At 46.9% G+C, this 20,303-nt stretch overlaps 1 protein-coding gene and 1 pseudogene across 1 annotated transcript in view; one reads left to right on the forward strand and one right to left on the reverse strand.

The window, feature by feature from the left end:
• The window catches only part of LOC136576979 (uncharacterized), a 450,480-nt gene that overhangs the window by 330,923 nt on the left and 99,254 nt on the right, over positions 1-20,303 (forward strand). The gene's annotated exons all lie outside the window — the stretch shown is intronic.
• LOC136577395 (mitochondrial dynamics protein MID49-like) lies at positions 1,235-18,723 on the reverse strand (annotated as a pseudogene).

Consider the following 20,303-nt stretch of genomic DNA (forward strand, 5'->3'; position numbering starts at 1 on the left):
GCCCAAAACAATACCAACGGAAACTTCAGGCTGCCCCACAAAAACCGCACCGTCACACAGCTGCATCGATGGAGAAATAACGTGATGGAGCTCAAAAGATGGGGGCAGGAGTCTTCTTATTTCTTAAAAACATAGAAATTTGGTATCGCCGTATTCATACTGATCCACAAAATCAAGTAAACGTCATTTTTTTCTGTACTATTGACGTCATGAAAACAAGACCCCTTAACAACAGTGGGATTGTGTTTTTTCAGTTCATTTTATGGCACCCTTGTAAAATACATCTCGCCCTCACATGGCAGTGTCATCTGATACACCAGAGAGTTGCGTCTCAGTCGTAACATCTATACTCTTTTTTTATTTGGGAGACGCCATGTTCACATCAAAGCTGTTGACCCTCGTTCTAGTGGTCCAACCACAACCAATTTTGCTAGGTATGAAGAAATGTGGCTTTGGTGCCAGTTGGTGGAATGGGTTTGGTGGTAAAGTACAGGATGGAGAAACAATCTAGCATGCTGCAAAACACTGAATATGGGGTCTGAATACAAACTACTTCCCAACATACAACTTCCATTGAAAGTATGAGGGTGCGTTCCCACGAACGTATATCGGCTCGGTTTTCACGCCGAGCCGATATACGTTGTCCTCGTGTGCAGAGGGGGGAGGCTGGAAGAGCCCAGGAGCAGAAACTCAGCTCCCGCCCCCTCTCTGCCTCCTCTCCACCCCTCTGCACTATTTGCAATGGGGAGAGGCGGAACGGGGGCGGGGCTAATTTCTGGAACTTAGCCCCGCCCCCATTCCGCCTCCTCTCATTGCAAATAGCTTACATCACAGTGTAACGAAAAGTTCTGCAACTTTCTAATATAGTTTGCATTTCAATTTTAAATATTCAAAATCTTTGCCTGCTGTCAGTGAATGGAAACATTGTTTACATCTCAAGGCTTATAAATCTGCCCTTGATCATGTGCTGCTCCTGGCATGTTACAATGTATCAGAGCTCTCCCTTCTAGTGGGCGGTGCAGCTGTGTGAGCAGGATACGTTTTCAAACTCTGTGTTTGCATTCACTGAAAGCAAGCAGAGATTTTGAAAATTGTCAGCAAGCGATACACATGTATATTAGCAGTTGTAGACCTCTTCATTATACAGTAGCAAGAGTAATTCTGTAGAGACCTCTGGCAGAATGCACTCAGCATTAAGTACCCGATGGCGGCCGTCAGTTGGCTTTAAACAACCTCATTTTCTCAGCAAGGAGCTGGGATCAGAAAAAAAATCTGATACAGTCCAAAGCCGATCTCCTCCTCCATCAGGGGCGAGAATAAATTGACTTCTTCGTTAAAATAGCAAGGGAGGGTCCTGCTGCCCAGATACCCGATGAGCGCCTCTATGACCTGTAGGAAACGGTCGGCTATACTAGACTCTGACCAATCAGATGAGTCATTACTGACATGGAGAAGAACACGTCTTAGATGGGTTAAAGACAGTTGGCCAAGTCCTGAGCGCTGATGGCCGATATTCTTTAGTATGTGTAGGCGCTTCTGCTGAATCGTTGCTGTCTAGGCCCTGGAGGCGGAGAATCTCCTTGCGGTAAAAGGTCCTTCGCCAGGGGTTTTCGGACGGGGCGGTAGAGTGGGGGTATGCCAGCAGGATAATGTCTTTGGTTTAAGCCTCCAGCCTAAGGTCATGAGCACAACAACCGGCCAAACATTGCACTCAAGGACCGTCCCGATCGATGGCCAGTTAATGGACGATGTGATGGTCTTGTGCAAGGACTCCACGATTATCCTGGTAGAAAGGTAGCCCCCCAACATATACCTGTCCCATGGACTAAGCCCCCAGAATAACCCTTTTAATTATCCAAAATAGAGGGTCATTGAGATGGTCCACAGATCCGGTTCAAGTATTAGAGGCAACAATACGTAAGCCTGGTCCAAACTGGTAACGGGGAGGCCATTACCCAGGGAACCCCCCCAACTGCATGGCGAACAAAGGCATTTCGGGGTGCTTTGCCTTCAGAAAGTCCTGTAGCTCGCTAACAAAGTCCAGCAGCAGCTGTCTGGCCACTTGGGTCTTGTCGTCGGGCACAACTGCTTTGTGGGTGTAGTAATGCAGGAGGGTCTCCCGTACGGTGAGGCACATAGGGGTCTTCTCAGCAGCAGGGGGTTGTGGAGGATCACTGCTCGAAGCTGCGACATCTGGAAGGATGGAAAGAAAAGAATCAGGCTCTCCTTCGCTCCATCTCTTGCTATAAAAGGAACCGGTCAACTCCGAACGGCACTGAAAACTAAGTTATAGTGTGTGGGGAGGCGGCGGGAGTCAGGGGGGATGTATTACCTTTACTCACCTACTCCTGCACTGCTCCACTCACCTGCTCCTAGTAAAGTCCGCACGCAGTCAAAAAAATATGACCAATTTCAGACCGCTGTGCGAACACAGTCCCATAGGCTTCCAGAGAGCGTGTGCACAGCAGTTTGAAAAGAGCTTGGACACCGCAGGAGGGTCAAAAAGAAAAATACATTTTTTGACTCTCCCAAGGTGTCCACGATCCGTCCAAAAATCTGACTCTTTTCAAACTGCTGTGCCTCCCCCAGATTCTCCGGGGCGTAGCATTTAGGAATATGTAGCGTTCACGCTCCCTAAGGGACATTCATAGAAGATTAGACGACAGTTTCTCACACAAAAAAGCAGCAATTTTTTGCACGTGGGGATCTGAGCAAAAACGGGCAACTTTTTCACTTTCTATGTCACCGACTACCAATTATTTTTGAAAGAGCGTGGCTTGTCAGAAAGGGGGCGTGGCTAGCACAGAGACACATTTATGTATAATATACGCTGGTGTAAACTATACCAGAAATGAACACCAGATCGGATCCTGCATACATTTCTGATTAGGTGCATGGAGGAGCTGAGATGTGCCTAATATATGAAGAGTTGTGCTCCTACTCATGTATTAGGTGCGTCATGCCCCGCTGGAAATATTAAGACCAGCACTTGAAATACGGGGCTTAATAACATTTCCCTGGTGTTGTAGTCTGAAGTAGAAATAAACCAGGAGATTTCTGTTAGCAGCTTTGGGTATGACTGGAGTAGAGATGTGATATAGCATATTATATATGATATTATATCCACTGGTGAGGACACTTTCGGTTCCTCTGCTGACCTGTGACAGGCGGGTCGGGCTCAGGTGTTGCTAATGCACTGCTCAAGTCCGGGCAGGTTGCTTTTCACAGACATTTGGGGGAGGCCTTCATCAGTACGGCTTCCTTCCAGCTTTCTTCTATGGTTTTCTCTTCCACTTTCTCCTCGGGGGGCGATGCTGCTCGGTGAATCAGCTGCAGACAATAGGAGTAGAATTAGCCATAATCATGTGCAGAGGCAGCTTTACAGCAATGACTCATTTAAAGGGACCATGACCCAAATGCATATGTATTTTTCATCTACACAGTGCCAAATTTGAAATCTCCTTTAATGTGGTTTTTCCCATTAATGACATTCTTCCCTTTTTTACACGAAAGGCAATATATGTTTGATCACTGGGGGTCCAACTGCTGTGACTCCCAGCGATCCTGAGACTAGCTCATCCGAATGCCCCATATGAATAGAGCAGCAGTGCGTATGTTGAACCGTTCCCTGCTACTATGGGAAGAAGGGAGATGGCTGTCCTTGGCAATCTCCTTCTGTCCCATAGAAGTGAATGAGACAGTAGTCATGCCTGTCCATCGCCACTCCATTCATGTGAGGCATTTGGGTGCACCAGGCTGAGTCGCTGAGGGTCCCAGCAGTCAGACATGTATCCCCTATTCTGTAGACAGGGAATGGAGCTCTGAAGTGCTAAAACCCCTTTGAGTATAATTTACCACTTACATATAATTCCTGAGTTATATCATGTCTTATACTCCAGTCACACATAAAGCGGCAAAAAGGGGGGCAGCTTTTTGCCACAAACGGCTAATCGCACCGCGGGAACTTACTTTTTGCCATACTTGGCCAATCGCAAGGCGAACACCTTTTTTTCATTTCCCCACATGGCCAATCGCACTGCGGGCACCTTTTTTATAGTTCGCTACACACGGCCAATCGCACTGCGGGCACCTTTTTTATAGTTCGCTACACACGGCCAATCGCACTGCGGGCACCTTTTTTATAGTTCGCTACACACGGCCAATCGCACTGCGGGCACCTTTTTTATAGTTCGCTACACACGGCCAATCGCACTGCGGGCACCTTTTTTATAGTTCGCTACACTCGGCCAATCGCACTGCGGGCACCTTTTTTATAGTTCGCTACACTCGGCCAATCGCACTGCGGGCACCTTTTTTTTGTTCACCACATGCAGCCAATTGCACCGCATTGAGATGCGGCAGATGTCAGTCTGGAGGCAATGGGTCCCAGAGAAAAACACATAGTGTCCCAGTAAAAATAACACCCCCAGTAGTAATAGTACCCCCTAGTGGCCCCAGTAGTAATAATGCCCCCATAGTAGCCCTAGTAGTAATAATACTCCATAGTAACCTAAGTAGTAATAATGGCCCCCATAGTGATCCCAGTAGTAATAATAACCCCATTGTGGCCCCAGTAGTAATAATGCCCCTATAGTGGCCCCAGTAGTAATACTGCCCTCATTGTTGCCCCAGTAGTAATAATGCCCCCATAGTGGCCCCAGTAGTAATAATGCCCCTATAGTGGCCTCAGTAGTAATACCCTCCTAGTGGCCCTAGTACTAATAATACCCCTATAGTGGCCCCAGTAGTAATAATGGCCACCATAGTGGACCCTGTAGTTTTAATGTCCCCATAGTGGCCCTAGTAGTAATAAGGACCCCATAGTGACCCCAGTAGTAATAGTGGCCCCATAGTGACCCCAGTAGTAATAGTGGCCCCCATAGTGGCCCCATGGTGACCCCAGTAGTAATAATACCCCCATAGTGACCCCAGTAGTAATAGTGGCCCCATAGTGACCCCAGTAGTAATAGTGGCCCCATAGTGACCCCAGTAGTAATAGTGCCCCCCTTAGTGATCCCAGTAGTAATAATGCCCCCATATCACCCCTCTTTGACGTTCTCTCTGGATGTGGCTGGTGTTTTTTAGCATGAAGTAGCTGACAATCAGGAATATTGGAGATCTGGAACCCCTTCCCAGCAAACTGTGAGTACGAGGTTAGAGCCGGGGGTCTGGTTGCTGATGGTAGTGGGGGTCTGCTAATTATAATTATAGATCCCCACCGTACGGCCCCCAAAGAAAGGAATTGGCCCGTACTGCCCCTTATTATGTCCTTTACGGGGTCGGCAGGACAACTAGCCGCGTTACGCCATATTACGGACGCGTTCTCCCTACAAGCGTTACTCTGAGGGCCTTACTATTATATGGTAACTTCTATTTAGCACAGCTGAGGATTTGTTACAGATGCAGTCAGAGCCGACGATCAGCTGTGAATTCTACTGGATGGCAGTAAAGTAAAGCGGCAGAAAAAAATGGGAGAAAAATAAAAATCCGTAATAAAAAATAGTAATAAAAAACCTCTTTTGCGCACTTTTCCTCTTTTGTTAAATAAATAAAAACCCGCATTCGGTATTGTCGCATCCGTAATGATCTGTACAAAAAACGGAACCGACTTCTGATCCCGCACGGCAAATGGCGTAAAAAAAATGATCGCACAAAAAAATAACAGAGCCCAAATTCTTTTTGGGTCATTTTGCCTCCCCAAGAAAACACAATAAAAGTGATAAAAAAACGCATGTAGCCCAAAGTGGTCCCATTGAAAACTGCACCTCGTCACCGAGCCCCACTGGTCAAAAATAAAGTTATGTGATTTTGAATGCAGCGCTCTAAAACGAAGACCTTCCAAATAGGAATCAATGTTATGGCTTTTAAAGAGCGGAGATGAAAATCCCCCCCAAAATCGTCGCCCCCTTAAGCCTAAACTAGGTTGTGTCACTAAGGGGTTAATGCCTTTAACTTGATGCACAACAACACTGGCAGCCCTGGAGACGGCACATGGCAGATCACCGTAGCAACAGAATGTCCCGAGATCTCACCCGGCGGCCATCTTGTGTCAGCTGAGCTGGACAGCATGCAGATGACTGGTGCAGGTATGTAGCTCCTCCCTCAGCGCTGAGGCCGCGCCCACACATGGCGTAGCTGGTAAAATGGGCACATCTGGGCACGGTGAGGCAGAGTTACTGAAGGCCTTCAGTGTTTTGGCGTACAACAGCTGGACATGATGTTGCGCAGCATCTTGTGCGCCGTGCGGGGGACTTTTTACACTTTCTTACACCGGCCACACTACTTTTAAGAGAGTGGGCGTGGCTTCACATGAGGGGGCGGGGCTGCTCACGGCCATCGCATTTGTTTTTATACCAGAAACTGGTGTAAATTTATCTTTGGCGCACAGACAGACGGAAAATACCCCAACTGTATTAGGAGGAGCGGGCGCTCTGTACATTTAGGACGCTTCCCGCCGGCACGATGTTTCCTTAGACCGGCGTACGACGTCGCTGAGTAAATCTGCCCCCAAAAAGCCCTAAATACAGTTTGTGGTTTGTATAGAGGCGATCTCACGCCATACAATGCGTCAGACGGAGACAGCGTGAACACTGAGCGTGGCTGTTAACCCTTTAAATGCCGTTATCACTCCTGACCATGGCATTTAACCCCTTAATGACGCGGCCCCTTTTTCTTTTTCCATTTGCGTTTTTTCCTCCCCCCTTTATCATAACTCCTTTATTTATCCATCGACGTCGCTGTAGGAGGGCTTGTTGTTTTTTGCGGGACGAGTTGTATTTTTCAATGGTGCCATTTAAAGTACCATATAATGGACTGAAAAACCTTAAAAAAATTCTAAGTGGAGTAAAATAAAAAAAAAATGACATTTCGGCATCTTTTAGTGCGTCTTGTTTCTACGGCGCACAAACAGCAACAAAAGCGACATGATAACTTCATTCCATGGGTCGGTACGATTACTGCGATACCAAACTTGGATAGCTTTTTTTTCTTTACTATACTCCTCTTTTTTTTTCAAAGACATTTAATTTTTTTCAATTATTTTCTGCGATCATTTTGTGCGCGCGATAACTTTGATTTAAACTTTGACAATTTTTTTTTTTACAATTACGTACCGGTACGTCATGGAGCAGGAAGGGGTTAAATGCCCCAATCACTATTCCGGGGTCCCAAATGCCCCTCCACTTCCCCCCTGTAATGAGATCATGAGGCGCCATCCGGTTGCATGGCTGCGAAGGCATGCCTGTAGTGTGGCTGGAAAGACTGCCTGTCAAAACATAGTATAATGCAATACTATGATATCTTATTATACTCTATGAGCGAGCTAAAGACCGCAAGTTCAAAACCCCTATGGTGACTAAAAAAATGTAAACAGGAGTTTTAAAAAGTTGTATTAATTTGCAAAACTAAAAGGTATTAAAAGTTAAAATAAAACCCTTTGTAATTTTTTTATACAATATAAAAGTGTGCGTGTGTGTGTGTGTGTGTGAGTGTCTGCGTGTGTGTGTGTGTGAGATATGGTTGTGTCCGTAAAAGTCCAATCAAAGAAATGTATTATTCATCTCACATGATGGAACGTCGTCAGAAAAAAAAAATAAACATCAGAATGGCATATTTTTGGTCAAATTGTCTCCAAGAGAATAATGAAAATAAAGTAAATCATAAAGTCATATGTGCTCCGTAATGGAGCCAATAGGAAGTACAGGACACCCCTCAAAAGGACAAACCAAACCATATAAGCCTGGTATTGTCGTCATCGCACTGACCCATAGAATAAAGTTATTTTGTTTTTGTCAAAGTGTGCATGCCGTAAAAATAAGTCCCCCCACCCCCAAAGATAGTGGAATATTTTTTTATATTTCACCCCAATTAGAAATTTTTAGTATTTACCTGTCCGTTGTCTTTGGATACGACAAATCTCAGCTTCTTCTCGTCCCGCAGGCGCAGTAGAGCTTGTCGGCTGGTTGGGTCCTCGAGAACGCGCAGTCCGCTCACCCCACGGCTCCCGCTGACAGTACGGACCTGAAAATAAACAGAACAGCAGCTTCCACCTGCCAACCGTCCCCCTGCTGAAGGGTAAGTTTGGAATGAGGGGCTTATGTATGTGACTGTTTATGTGCCAAGGGGGGGGGGGGGGGGGCTATCACAGTAATTTGTCGTGGTAGAGGGTGCACTATTACAGTGATCGCGAACCTATGACACGCGTGTCAGCATTGACACGCGTAGCCATGTTTGTTGACACGCCGCCGCATACAGAGAAGTATGGGGCCGCATGCCGAGAACCGAAAAGAATGTTTCATCCTCGGCTCCTGCACGGCCAGGTGTCACTCACTGCTCCGCTGCCCCTTTTGTGTCCTCTGCAGAGCATAGGGGACATGGAGGAGCGCTGAACATCGCCCAACGCGGGGGCACTATCAAGTGCTGTAGAGAGGCGCTGGTGCTCACTCCCTACAACGGAGGACCGCAGTGGGACCGGAGATTGCAGCACAAGGCTGCCCCCACCACTGCTGTGTGCCCGCTGTCAGCCGCCATCCATAGAGTCCGGAGCTGTAGGGACGGGACAGACTACGAAGCTGCAGGCAATCGGAAGCTAGGGGTGTGACAGGGGCATTCCCTCCTGCTAAGAGCTGTCACACCCCTAGCTTCCGGTGTCGACAAGGTACAACAGTACCCACAGCGGCACCTTGTCACACACCTTCTGGTCCTAGCCACTAATCATGCCTTATTGGCAGGAAGTATAAGCACGTATCAAAAAAGTTACAAATCTAACCGTACCTGTTGTCCCAAAACTCGCTCTACTGATTATTGGTTTCAATAGAATTCACCCAGCATACAAAAAATTGATAGGCCATGTCCTATCAGGTGCCAAATTGCTTTTTTCCAAAAATTGGAAATCTGAGGCCCAACTGTTTGTCAAAGATCTAATTAGTAGAGATAAGCGAGCACACTCGTTTAAAGGGGCTCTGTCATTACAATCTGTATTTTTTTTTTCTCCAGTAAATCCGCCCTGCTGGCACAGGCTGTGGTAAATAACACATACAAAACGTTTTTTTCAGAAGTAGTACTTACCTAGGCTCCATTTTTCACCTCCATGGTCTGTTTACATGTTCAGCCCCTCCTGCTAGGTCATTTTCCAGCACCCCTTGCTGTGCTGACCACTTCCGCCCTCACAAAGCTACTTCCGCCCATCCAGTGCAGTGATTGGAGCTGTGCAGTCCTGCCTGCAGTCCACCAAAATCTGATAGTGTTTCTCCCTGCCTCTGTCCCTGAACACCCAACACTTCCCAAGGGCTTCCAGATCTTCCTTACAATCTTTGGCTGATTTTACATAAGTGAGCACTATTTCAGTCCAAGTAACTCAGACCAACTTTTCACAAGGCAAATATGCAAGTGCATATATACATATATACAAACACACATACATACATACATATACTCACACACACATAGATGTATGTATATGCTTGTATATACACAAGCAGAGAGATGGGTAGCCGCAGAGACGCAGATAGAGATACACACACACTAGATATTTATAAAACACACACACATATATATATATATATATATATATATATATATATATATATATGTGTATATATATATATATATATATATATATACACAGTATATATAAGTACACATACATACATATATGCTGTCCTTGTCTGCAGGGGGGGAGAATGAAAGAGACAGGAGCAGGAAGTGAGCTGCCGCCCCCTCACCACTATTTGCAATGGGAGGGGAGGAGCGGGGGCGGAGCTAAGCGGCGAGACTTAGCTCCGCCCTCGTCTCACCCCCTTCTATTGCAAATAGTGCAGAGGGGCAGAGAGGAGGCAGAGAGGGGGCGGGAGCTCAGTTCCTGCTCCTGGCTCTTCCATCCTCCCCCCCCTGCAGACAAGGATCTGCCCTGCTGATGCTCTGCTCTCCGTCCCCTGTTGTCATGCTCCCCTGCGGTGCTGTAGCCTCCGGCTGTGTCGTTCCCCCGCTGTGAGCCTCCGCTGTTGTACCGCTGCTCTGCCTTCTCCCCTGATGCTCCGGCGCTGAAGGACCCCTACTCTGAAGCTCCTGTGTCGCAGGAGCCTTTGCTGCTGGCCCGCTGTTCTGCCTTGTCCCTTGATGCTCCTCTGCGCTGCTGTGCCTTCTCCCCTGTGCCTTCCGGTACCCCCCTATCAATGCGCCCAGCCAATGAGGAAGTGGGGGCGTCACCTGGCTGTCAAGCAGCCCAACAGTGGTGTACACCCACTACTTCCCTGCCTGGGCAATGAACGCTACGTCACTAGTGACGTATGCGTACATTGACCTGCAGGAAGCAGAATGTAGCGCAATGTACGTTACATCACCGGATCCAGCTAAATCGGGTAGCTGCAGGTCACGTGACACAAGCTGCTAGACGATTCAGGAGAAGATTTGGGAGGAGAAGAGGAGAGGTAAGGTTGCCTGGGGAGCAATAGGTAAGTATATAATTTTTTGTTTTTAATGACAGAACCCCTTTAAGGCTGATGCTCGAGAGAGCATCGGTCTTTTTGAGTAACTGCTTACTTGTTCGAGCACCTTGTGGGGAAGCGGTGGGGGGAGCAGGGGGGAGAGTGAGAGAGATCTCTCTCTATCCCCCCGGCTCCCCGTCACCCCCCACCCCCGCATGGTGCTCAGACGAGTAAGCAAATCTGCTTAAAGCGGGTTTCACCTCAGGCTTCGTCATCCCCCATGTTCCCGGGTTCGGCACTTATGCTTAGCTGCAACTTAAAATCCGCGCGCGACAACAAGGAGTTGGTGATGGATAAGCTGCTAAAGGAAGTAGAGCTGGGTCGCATGGCGGGTTCTTTTCTGGAGCCGCCGTTCGAGAATTTGCGGGTTTCTCCTTTGGGTTTGGTTCCAAAGAGGGAAACAGGCAAGTTTCGGCTTATCCATCATCTGTCTTTTCCAACGGCGACTCAGTCAACGACGGGATTTCAAAAAACCAAACGGCGGTGTCGTATACGTCTTTCGATAGGGCGATATACTTAGTCCAACAGGCGGGTCCCGGAGCCCTTCTGGCAAAGGCGGATATTGAATCGGCCTTTCGTCTGCTCCCGGTGCACCCTGACTGTTTCCATTTACTGGGTTGCCTCACTCCTTTAGAATCGGCGCAGCGACGTCGGCTTTTGCTTGCGGCTTAAAAGGGGAAGAGGTTAAGAGGGTGGGCCGATGGAGGTTGGAGGCGTACAGGTCATACGTCCGACCTGATCTGAGAGTGTTATGATAACCCCGTAGCAAATGGGGATTGTGTGCCGTGTTGGTGCTTTCTTTTGTTTTCCTTTTACAGAATCGGGCTGGACAGTTTGGGTAGTCGGCCATTCGTATGTCTATTGGGCCGAAAAACGAGCGGGGTCCAGGCCCATTGGTGCGAACCTAGGAATACAGGATGCCCAAGTGAGATGGCATGGCATCAGGGGTTTGCAATGGGCCAGGCTGCTCCACGAAGTCTTATGCATCAGCAGGTGGTCTCCCGAAAAGGTGGTGCTAGTTATTCATGCCGGAGGAAACGATTTAGGAAGGGTGAAGGTAGCGGAGTTAACAACATTAATGAAGGAGGATATGGTTCCTTTAAAAAATTTTTTTAGAAAAGTTATATTAGTGTGGTCTGATATTGTTGCAAGGAGATTTTGGAAGGAAGCAAGGGATGCAGAAGCCATCGAGAGGGTGAGAAGAAGCATTAATTGTAAGATGTCTAAATTCGTAAGATCGCTAGGTGGAGTAGCTATCAGGCATTGGGAGCTAGAAAGGAGGGAGCCAGGGATGATGAGGTGTGACGGGGTGCACCTCAGCGATATAGGAATGGATACATTCCTTTCAGGGCTACAGGACGGAGTCGAGGCGGCTCTGTCGCTGGCATGTGGGGGCGGAGTGCAGCGTAGGTTTACGCTGCATCCTTCTTAGCGGTAGAAATTGGACTTTCCATGCCAGCTGGGGAAGGAAGGCGTTTACAGGCCATTATGGGCTTTCTCACGCTTGTTTACAGTTATTGGACTATCAGTGAGTTTAACAAGACGTCTGTAGGCATGGGAAGAAATAGGAGTGAAACTTAAATGTTCGGTTATATATAAAAAATTTTAAATAAAGCTGTGGCCTTCCCACAAAATTTATGCCAGCAACTTTTATGGTCTTCTCATTATTATTGGGGAGCGAGTTAAAGGGATGGGGAAGTCCCCCCAGTCCCGTACTGTCTATGCTGCCCCCATTGCATTGCATAATCCAGCCCCTCTCGATCGGTGATGTGGATGACATCTCCTACATCATCTACAGCACTGTCCGAATCTGATGCATGCGCCGTGGCCACAAACCAGCGCATGCGCAGAAAAATCACTTGAGTGCATCCACAATAGGGCCCGGCGATCTGGCACTGCAGCCCCACAGTCCTTCCGGTCTTTGTTTTGGACTGACTACCACCTGATCACTGTAGCCAATTAGAGGCCTCAGTAGTCCGGTGTCCTTCTCCTGGCATAGATGCTGGTAGTGGATATGCCAGGAGAACAACAACTGGCCCTTGCAGCGGTCAGGTGTTGGTCGTTCCACAACTAAGATCGGTGGGACTGGGGGTCTGCAGCGCTGGATCGCCGGGTCTGTCAGCGGATAAGTCCCTCTATGATGTTATTTTAGCATGCGCAGACATAAAGCCCCATTCACAGGAGCGCATTTTCGGTCCATATTTTTTACTGACTGAATATGGACGGCGCACAAACCCACCTAATTTGTTGTATTCAGATGTGCGGTTTTTTGGGGGTATTTTTTAAATGTGGACTTATGTTGCGCAAAAAAATAAAATAAAATCGAAATACGTCCTACTATATTCCATATTCACGGACCAAAATCACCCAATAAAGTCTAAAAAAAAATGACATTTCGGCATCTTTTAGTGCGTCTTGTTTCTACGGCGCACAAACGGCAACACAAGCGACATGATAACTTCATTCCATGGGTCGGTACGATTACTGCGATACCAAACTTGGATAGCTTTTTTTTTTACTATACTACTCTTTTTTTTTTTCAAAGACATTTCATTTTTTTCAATTATTTTCTGCGATCATTTTGCGCGCGCAATAACTTTATCTTTCCGTCAACGTAGTTGAGCCAGGGCTCATTTTTTGCGGGATGTTCTGTAGTTTCTGATACTATCAATTTGGAATACATACGACTTTTTGATCGCTTTTTATTGCGTTTTTTCTGGGAGACAGGGTAACTAAAAAAGTACATTTCTGGCGTTTTTTATTTTATTTTTCGGACGACGTTCACCGTGCGGGAAAAATAATACACTGCTTTGATAGATCGGACTTTTACGGACGCGGCGATACCAAATACATATTTTTATTGTATGATTTAGATTTTTTAATAATAGATATGGCAAAAGAGGGGTGATTTAAACTTTGACAATTTTTTTCTTTTTACAATTAAAAAAACTTTATTAATCTTTTAAAAAATTACTTTGAAGTCCCCCTGGGGGACTTTAACATGCGATGCTTTGATCGCTCCTGCAGTATGACGTAATGTGGGACCCTCGAACATCGTTCGGGGGATTTAAATGCCGCTGTCAGAATTGACAGCGGCATTTAAATGGTTAATAGCCGCGATCGGCCGCACGGCTATTGCCCGCGGTGTCAGCTGTTATAAACAGCTGACACCTGTACTGTATGAAGAGAGGTCGCCACGCGGCTCCATGACGTACCGGTACGTCATGGAGCAGGAAGGGGTTAAATGCCCCAATCATTATTCCGGGGTCCCAAATGCCCCTCCACTTCCCCCCTGTAATGAGATCATGAGGCGCCATCCGGTTGCATGGCTGCGAAGGCATGCCTGTAGTGTGGCTGGAAAGACTGCCTGTCAAAACATAGTATAATGCAATACTATGATATCTTATTATACTCTATGAGCGAGCTAAAGACCGCAAGTTCAAAACCCCTATAGTGACTAAAAATAATGTAAACAGGAGTTTAAAAAAGTTGTATTAATTTGCAAAACTAAAAGGTATTAAAAGTTAAAATAAAACCCTTTGTAATTTTTTTATACAATATAAAAAAAAATTATATATGTGTGTGTGTGTGAGAGAGATATGGTTGTGTCCGTAAAAGTCCAATCAAAGAAATGTATTATTCATCTCACATGATGGAACGTCGTCAGAAAAAAAAAATAAACATCAGAATTGCATATTTTTGGTCAAATTGTCTCCAAGAGAAAAATGAAAATAAAGTAAATCATAAAGTCATATGTGCTCCGTAATGGAGCCAATAGGAAGTACAGGACACCCCTCAAAAGGACAAACCAAACCATATAAGCCTGGTATTGTCGTCATCGTACTGACCCATAGAATAAAGTTATTTTGTTTTTGTCAAAGTGTGCATGCCGTAAAAATAAGTCCCCCCACCCCCAAAGATAGTGGAATATTTTTTTATATTTCACCCCAATTAGAAATTTTTAGTATTTACCTGTCCGTTGTCTTTGGATACGACAAATCTCAGCTTCTTCTCGTCCCGCAGGCGCAGTAGAGCTTGTCGGCTGGTTGGGTCCTCGAGAACGCGCAGTCCGCTCACCCCACGGCTCCCGCTGACAGTACGGACCTGAAAATAAACAGAACAGCAGCTTCCACCTGCCAACCGTCCCCCTGCTGAAGGGTAAGTTTGGAATGAGGGGCTTATGTATGTGACTGTTTATGTGCCAAGGGCGGGGGGGGGGGGGGTTTCACAGTAATTTGTCGTGGTAGAGGGTGCACTATTACAGTGACACGCGTAGCCATGTTTGTTGACACGCCGCCGCATACAGAGAAGTATGGGGCCGCATGCCGAGAACCGAAAAGAATGTTTCATCCTCGGCTCCTGCACGGCCAGGTGTCACTCACTGCTCCGCTGCCCCTTTTGTGTCCTCTGCAGAGCATAGGGGACACGGAGGAGCGCTGAACATCGCCCAACGCGGGGGCACTATCAAGTGCTGTAGAGAGGCGCTGGTGCTCACTCCCTACAACGGAGGACCGCAGTGGGACTGGAGATTGCAGCACAAGGCTGCCCCCACCACTGCTGTGTGCCCGCTGTCAGCCGCCATCCATAGAGTCCGGAGCTGTAGGGACGGGACAGACTACGAAGCTGCAGGCAATCGGAAGCTAGGGGTGTGACAGGGGCATTCCCTCCTGCTAAGTGCTGTCACACCCCTAGCTTCCGGTGTCGACAAGGTACAACAGTACCCACAGCGGCACCTTGTCACACATCTTCTGGTCCTATCCACTAATCATGCCTTATTGGCAGGAAGTATAAGCACGTATCAAAAAAGTTACAAATCTAACCGTACCTGTTGTCCCAAAACTCGCTCTACTGATTATTGGTTTCAATAGAATTCACCCAGCATACAAAAAATTGATAGGCCATGTCCTATTAGGTGCCAAATTGCTTTTTTCCAAAAATTGGAAATCTGAGGCCCAACTGTTTGTCAAAGATCTAATTAGTAGAGATAAGCGAGCACGCTCGTTTAAGGCTGATGCTCGAGAGAGCATCGGTCTTTTTGAGTAACTGCTTACTTGTTCGAGCACCTTGTGGGGAAGCGGTGGGGGGAGCAGGGGGGAGAGTGAGAGAGATCTCACTCTCTTTCCCCCCGGCTCCCCGTCACCCCCCCACCCGCATGGTGCTCAGACGAGTAAGCAAATCTGCTTAAAGCGGGTTTCACCTCAGGCTTCGTCATTCCCCATGTTCCGGGTTCGGCACTTATGCTTAGCTGCAACTTAAAATCCGCGCGCGATAACAAGGAGTTGGTGATGGATAAGCTGCTAAAGGAAGTAGAGCTGGGTCGCATGGCGGGTCCTTTTCTGGAGCCGCCGTTCGAGAATTTGCGGGTTTCTCCTTTGGGTTTGGTTCCAAAGAGGGAAACAGGCAAGTTTCGGCTTATCCATCATCTGTCTTTTCCAACGGGCGACTCAGTCAACGACGGGATTTCAAAAAACCAAACGGCGGTGTCATATACGTCTTTCGATAGGGCGATATACTTAGTCCAACAGGCGGGTCCCGGAGCCCTTCTGGCAAAGGCGGATATTGAATTGGCCTTTCATCTGCTCCCGGTGCACCCTGCCTGTTTCCATTTACTGGGTTGCCTCACTCCTTTAGAATCGGCGCAGCGACGTCGGCTTTTGCTTGCGGCTTAAAAGGGGAAGAGGTTAAGAGGGTGGGCCGATGGAGGTTGGAGGTGTACAGGTCGTACGTCCGACCTGATCTGAGAGTGTTATGATAACCCCGTAGCAAATGGGGATTGTGTGCCGTGTTGGTGCTTTCTTTTGTTTTCCTTTTACAGAATCGGGCTGGACAGTTTGGGTAGTCGGCCATTCGTATGTCTATTGGGCCGAAAAACGAGCGGGGTCCAGGCCCATTGGTGCGAACCTAGGAATACAGGATGCCCAAGTGAGATGGCATGGCATCAGGGGTTTGCAATGGGCCAGGCTGCTCCACGAAGTCTTATGCATCAGCAGGTGGTCTCCCGAAAAGGTGGTGCTAGTTATTCATGCCGGAGGAAACGATTTAGGAAGGGTGAAGGTAGCGGAATTAACAACATTAATGAAGGAGGATATGGTTCGTTTTAAAAATTTTTTTTAGAAAAGTTATATTAGTGTGGTCTGATATTGTTGCAAGGAGATTTTGGAAGGAAGCAAGGGATGCAGAAGCCATCGAGAGGGTGAGAAGAAGCATTAATTTTAAGATGTCTAAATTCGTAAGATCGCTAGGTGGAGTAGCTATCAGGCATTGGGAGCTAGAGAGGAGGGAGCCAGGGATGATGAGGTGTGACGGGGTGCACCTCAGCGATATAGGAATGGATACATTCCTTTCAGGGCTACAGGACGGAGTCGAGGCGGCTCTGTCGCTGGCATGTGGGGGGCGGAGTGCAGCGTAGGTTTACGCTGCATCCTTCTTAGCGGTAGAAATTGGACTTTCCATGCCAGCTGGGGAAGGAAGGCGTTTACAGGCCATTATGGGCTTTCTCACGCTTGTTTACAGTTATTGGACTATCAGTGAGTTTAACAAGACGTCTGTAGGCATGGGAAGAAATAGGAGTGAAAGTTAAATGTTCGGTTATATATAAAAAACTTTAAATAAAGCTGTGGCCTTCCCACAAAATTTATGCCAGCAACTTTTTTTGGTCTTCTCATTATTATTGGGGAGCGAGTTAAAGGGATGGGGAAGTCCCCCCAGTCCCGTACTGTCTATGCTGCCCCCATTGCATTGCATAATCCAGCCCCTCTCGATCGGTGATGTGGATGACATCTCCTACATCATCCACAGCACTGTCCGAATCTGATGCATGCGCCGTGGCCACAAACCAGCGCATGCGCAGAAAAATCACTTGAGTGCATCCACAATATGGCCCGGCGATCTGGCACTGCAGCCCCACAGTCCTTCCGGTCTTTGTTTTGGACCGACTACCACCTGATCACTATAGCCAATTAGAGGCCTCAGTAGTCTGGTGTCCTTCTCCTGGCATAGATGCTGGTAGTGGATATGCCAGGAGAACAACAACTGGCCCTTGCAGCGGTCAGGTGTTGGTCGTTCCACAACAAGGATCGGTGGGACTGGGGGTCTGCAGCGCTGGATCGCCGGGTCTGTCAGCGGATAAGTCCCTCTATGATGTTATTTTAGCATGCGCAGACATAAAGCCCCATTCACAGGAGCGCATTTTCGGTCCATATTTTTTACTGACTGAATATGGACGGCGCACAAACCCACCTAATTTGTTGTATTCAGATGTGCCGTTTTTGGGGGGTATTTTTTAAATGTGGACTTATGTTGCGCAAAAAAAAAATAAAATAAAATCGAAATACGTCCTACTATATTCCATATTCATGGACCAAAATCACCCAATAAAGTCTAAAAAAAAAAAGACATTTCGGCATCTTTTAGTGCGTCTTGTTTCTACGGCGCACAAACGGCAACAAAAGCGACATGATAGCTTCATTCTATGGGTCGGTACGATTACTGCGATACCAAACTTGTATAGCTTTTTTTTTTACTATACTCCTCTTTTTTTTTTTCAAAGACATTTAATTTTTTTCAATTATTTTCTGCGGTCATTTTGTGCGCGCGATAACTTTTTTATCTTTCCGTCGACGTAGTTGAGCAAGGGCTCATTTTTTGCGGGATGTTCTGTAGTTTCTGATACTATCAATTTGGAATACATACGACTTTTTGATCGCTTTTTATTGCGTTTTTTCTGGGAGACAGGGTAACTAAAAAAGTACATTTCTGGCGTTTCTTATTTTATTTTTCGGACGACGTTCACCGTGCGGGAAAAATAATACACTGCTTTGATAGTTCGGACTTTTATGGACGCGGCGATACCAAATACATATTTTTATTGTATGATTTAGATTTTTTAATAATAGATATGGCAAAAGGGGGGTGATTTAAACTTTGACAATTTTTTTCTTTTTACAATTAAAAAAACTTTATTGATTTAAAAAAAATTACTTTGAAGTTCCTCTGGGGGACTTTAAATTGACAGCGGCATTTAAATGGTTAATGGCTGCGATCGGCCGCACGGCTATTGCCCGCGGGTGTCAGCTGTTCCTAACAGCTGACGCCCGCACTGTATGAAGAGAGGTCGCCACACGGCTCCATGACGTACCGGTACATCATGGAGCGGGAAGGGGTTAAATGCCCCAATCACTATTCCGGGGTCCCAAACGCCCCTCCACTTCCCCCCTGCAATGAGATCATGAGGCGCCATCCGGTTGCATGGCTGTAGTGTGGCTGGAAAGACTGCCTGTCAAAACATAGTATAATGCAATACTATGATATCTTATTATACTCTATGAGCGAGCTAAAGACCGCAAGTTCAAAACCCCTATGGTGACTAAAAAAATGTAAACAGGAGTTTAAAAAAGTTGTATTAATTTGCAAAACTAAAAGGTATTAAAAGTTAAAATAAAACCCTTTGTAATTTTTTTATACAAAATAAAAAAAAATTATATATATGTGTGTGTGTGTGTGTGTGTGTGTGTGTGTGTGTGTGTGTGTGTGTGTGTGTGTGTGTGTGAGAGAGAGATATGGTTGTGTCCGTAAAAGTCCAATCAAAGAAATGTATTATTCATCTCACATGATGGAACGTCGTCAGAAAAAAAAAATAAACATCAGAATGGCATATTTTTGGTCAAATTGTCTCCAAGAGAAAAATGAAAATAAAGTAAATCATAAAGTCACATGTGCTCCGTAATGGAACCAATAGGAATTACAGGACACCCCTCAAAAAGACAAACCAAACCATATTAGCCTGGTATTGTCGTCATCGTACTGACCCAAAGAATAAAGTTATTTTGTTTTTGTCAAAGTGTGCATGCCGTAAAAATAAGTCCCCCCACCCCCAAAGATAGTGGAATATTTTTTTATATTTCACCCCAATTAGAAATTTTTAGTATTTACCTGTCCGTTGTCTTTGGATACGACAAATCTCAGCTTCTTCTCGTCCCGCAGGCGCAGTAGAGCTTGTCGGCTGGTTGGGTCCTCGAGAACGCGCAGTCCGCTCACCCCACGGCTCCCGCTGACAGTACGGACCTGAAAATAAACAGAACAGCAGCTTCCACCTGCCAACCGTCCCCCTGCTGAAGGGTAAGTTTGGAATGAGGGGCTTATGTATGTGACTGTTTATGTGCCAAGGGGGGGGGGGGGGGGGTATCACAGTAATTTGTCGTGGTAGAGGGTGCACTATTACAGTGATCGCGAACCTATGACACGCGTCTCAGCACTGACACGCGTAGCCATGTTTGTTGATACACCGCCGCATACAGAGAAGTATGGGGCCGCATGTCGAGAACCGAAAAGAATGTTTCATCCTCGGCTCCTGCACGGCCAGGTGTCACTCACTGCTCCGCTGCCCCTTTTGTGTCCTCTGCAGAGCATAGGGGACATGGAGGAGCGCTGAACATCGCCCAACGCGGGGGCACTGTCAAGTGCTGTAGAGACGCGCCGGTGCTCACTCCCTACAACGGAGGACCGCAGTGGGACCGGAGATTGCAGCACAAGGCTGCCCCCACCACTGCTGTGTGCCCGCTGTCAGCCGCCATCCATAGAGTCCGGAGCTGTAGGGACGGGACAGACTACGAAGCTGCAGGCAATCGGAAGCTAGGGGTGTGACAGGGGCATTCCCTCCTGCTAAGTGCTGTCACACCCCTAGCTTCCGGTGTCGACAAGGTACAACAGTACCCACAGCGGCACCTTGTCACACATCTTCTGGTCCTATCCACTAATCATGCCTTATTGGCAGGAAGTATAAGCACGTATCAAAAAAGTTACAAATCTAACCGTACCTGT

This window comes from Eleutherodactylus coqui, chromosome 8 (assembly GCF_035609145.1).
Source record: "Eleutherodactylus coqui strain aEleCoq1 chromosome 8, aEleCoq1.hap1, whole genome shotgun sequence".
NCBI classification, from domain to species: domain Eukaryota; kingdom Metazoa; phylum Chordata; class Amphibia; order Anura; family Eleutherodactylidae; genus Eleutherodactylus; species Eleutherodactylus coqui.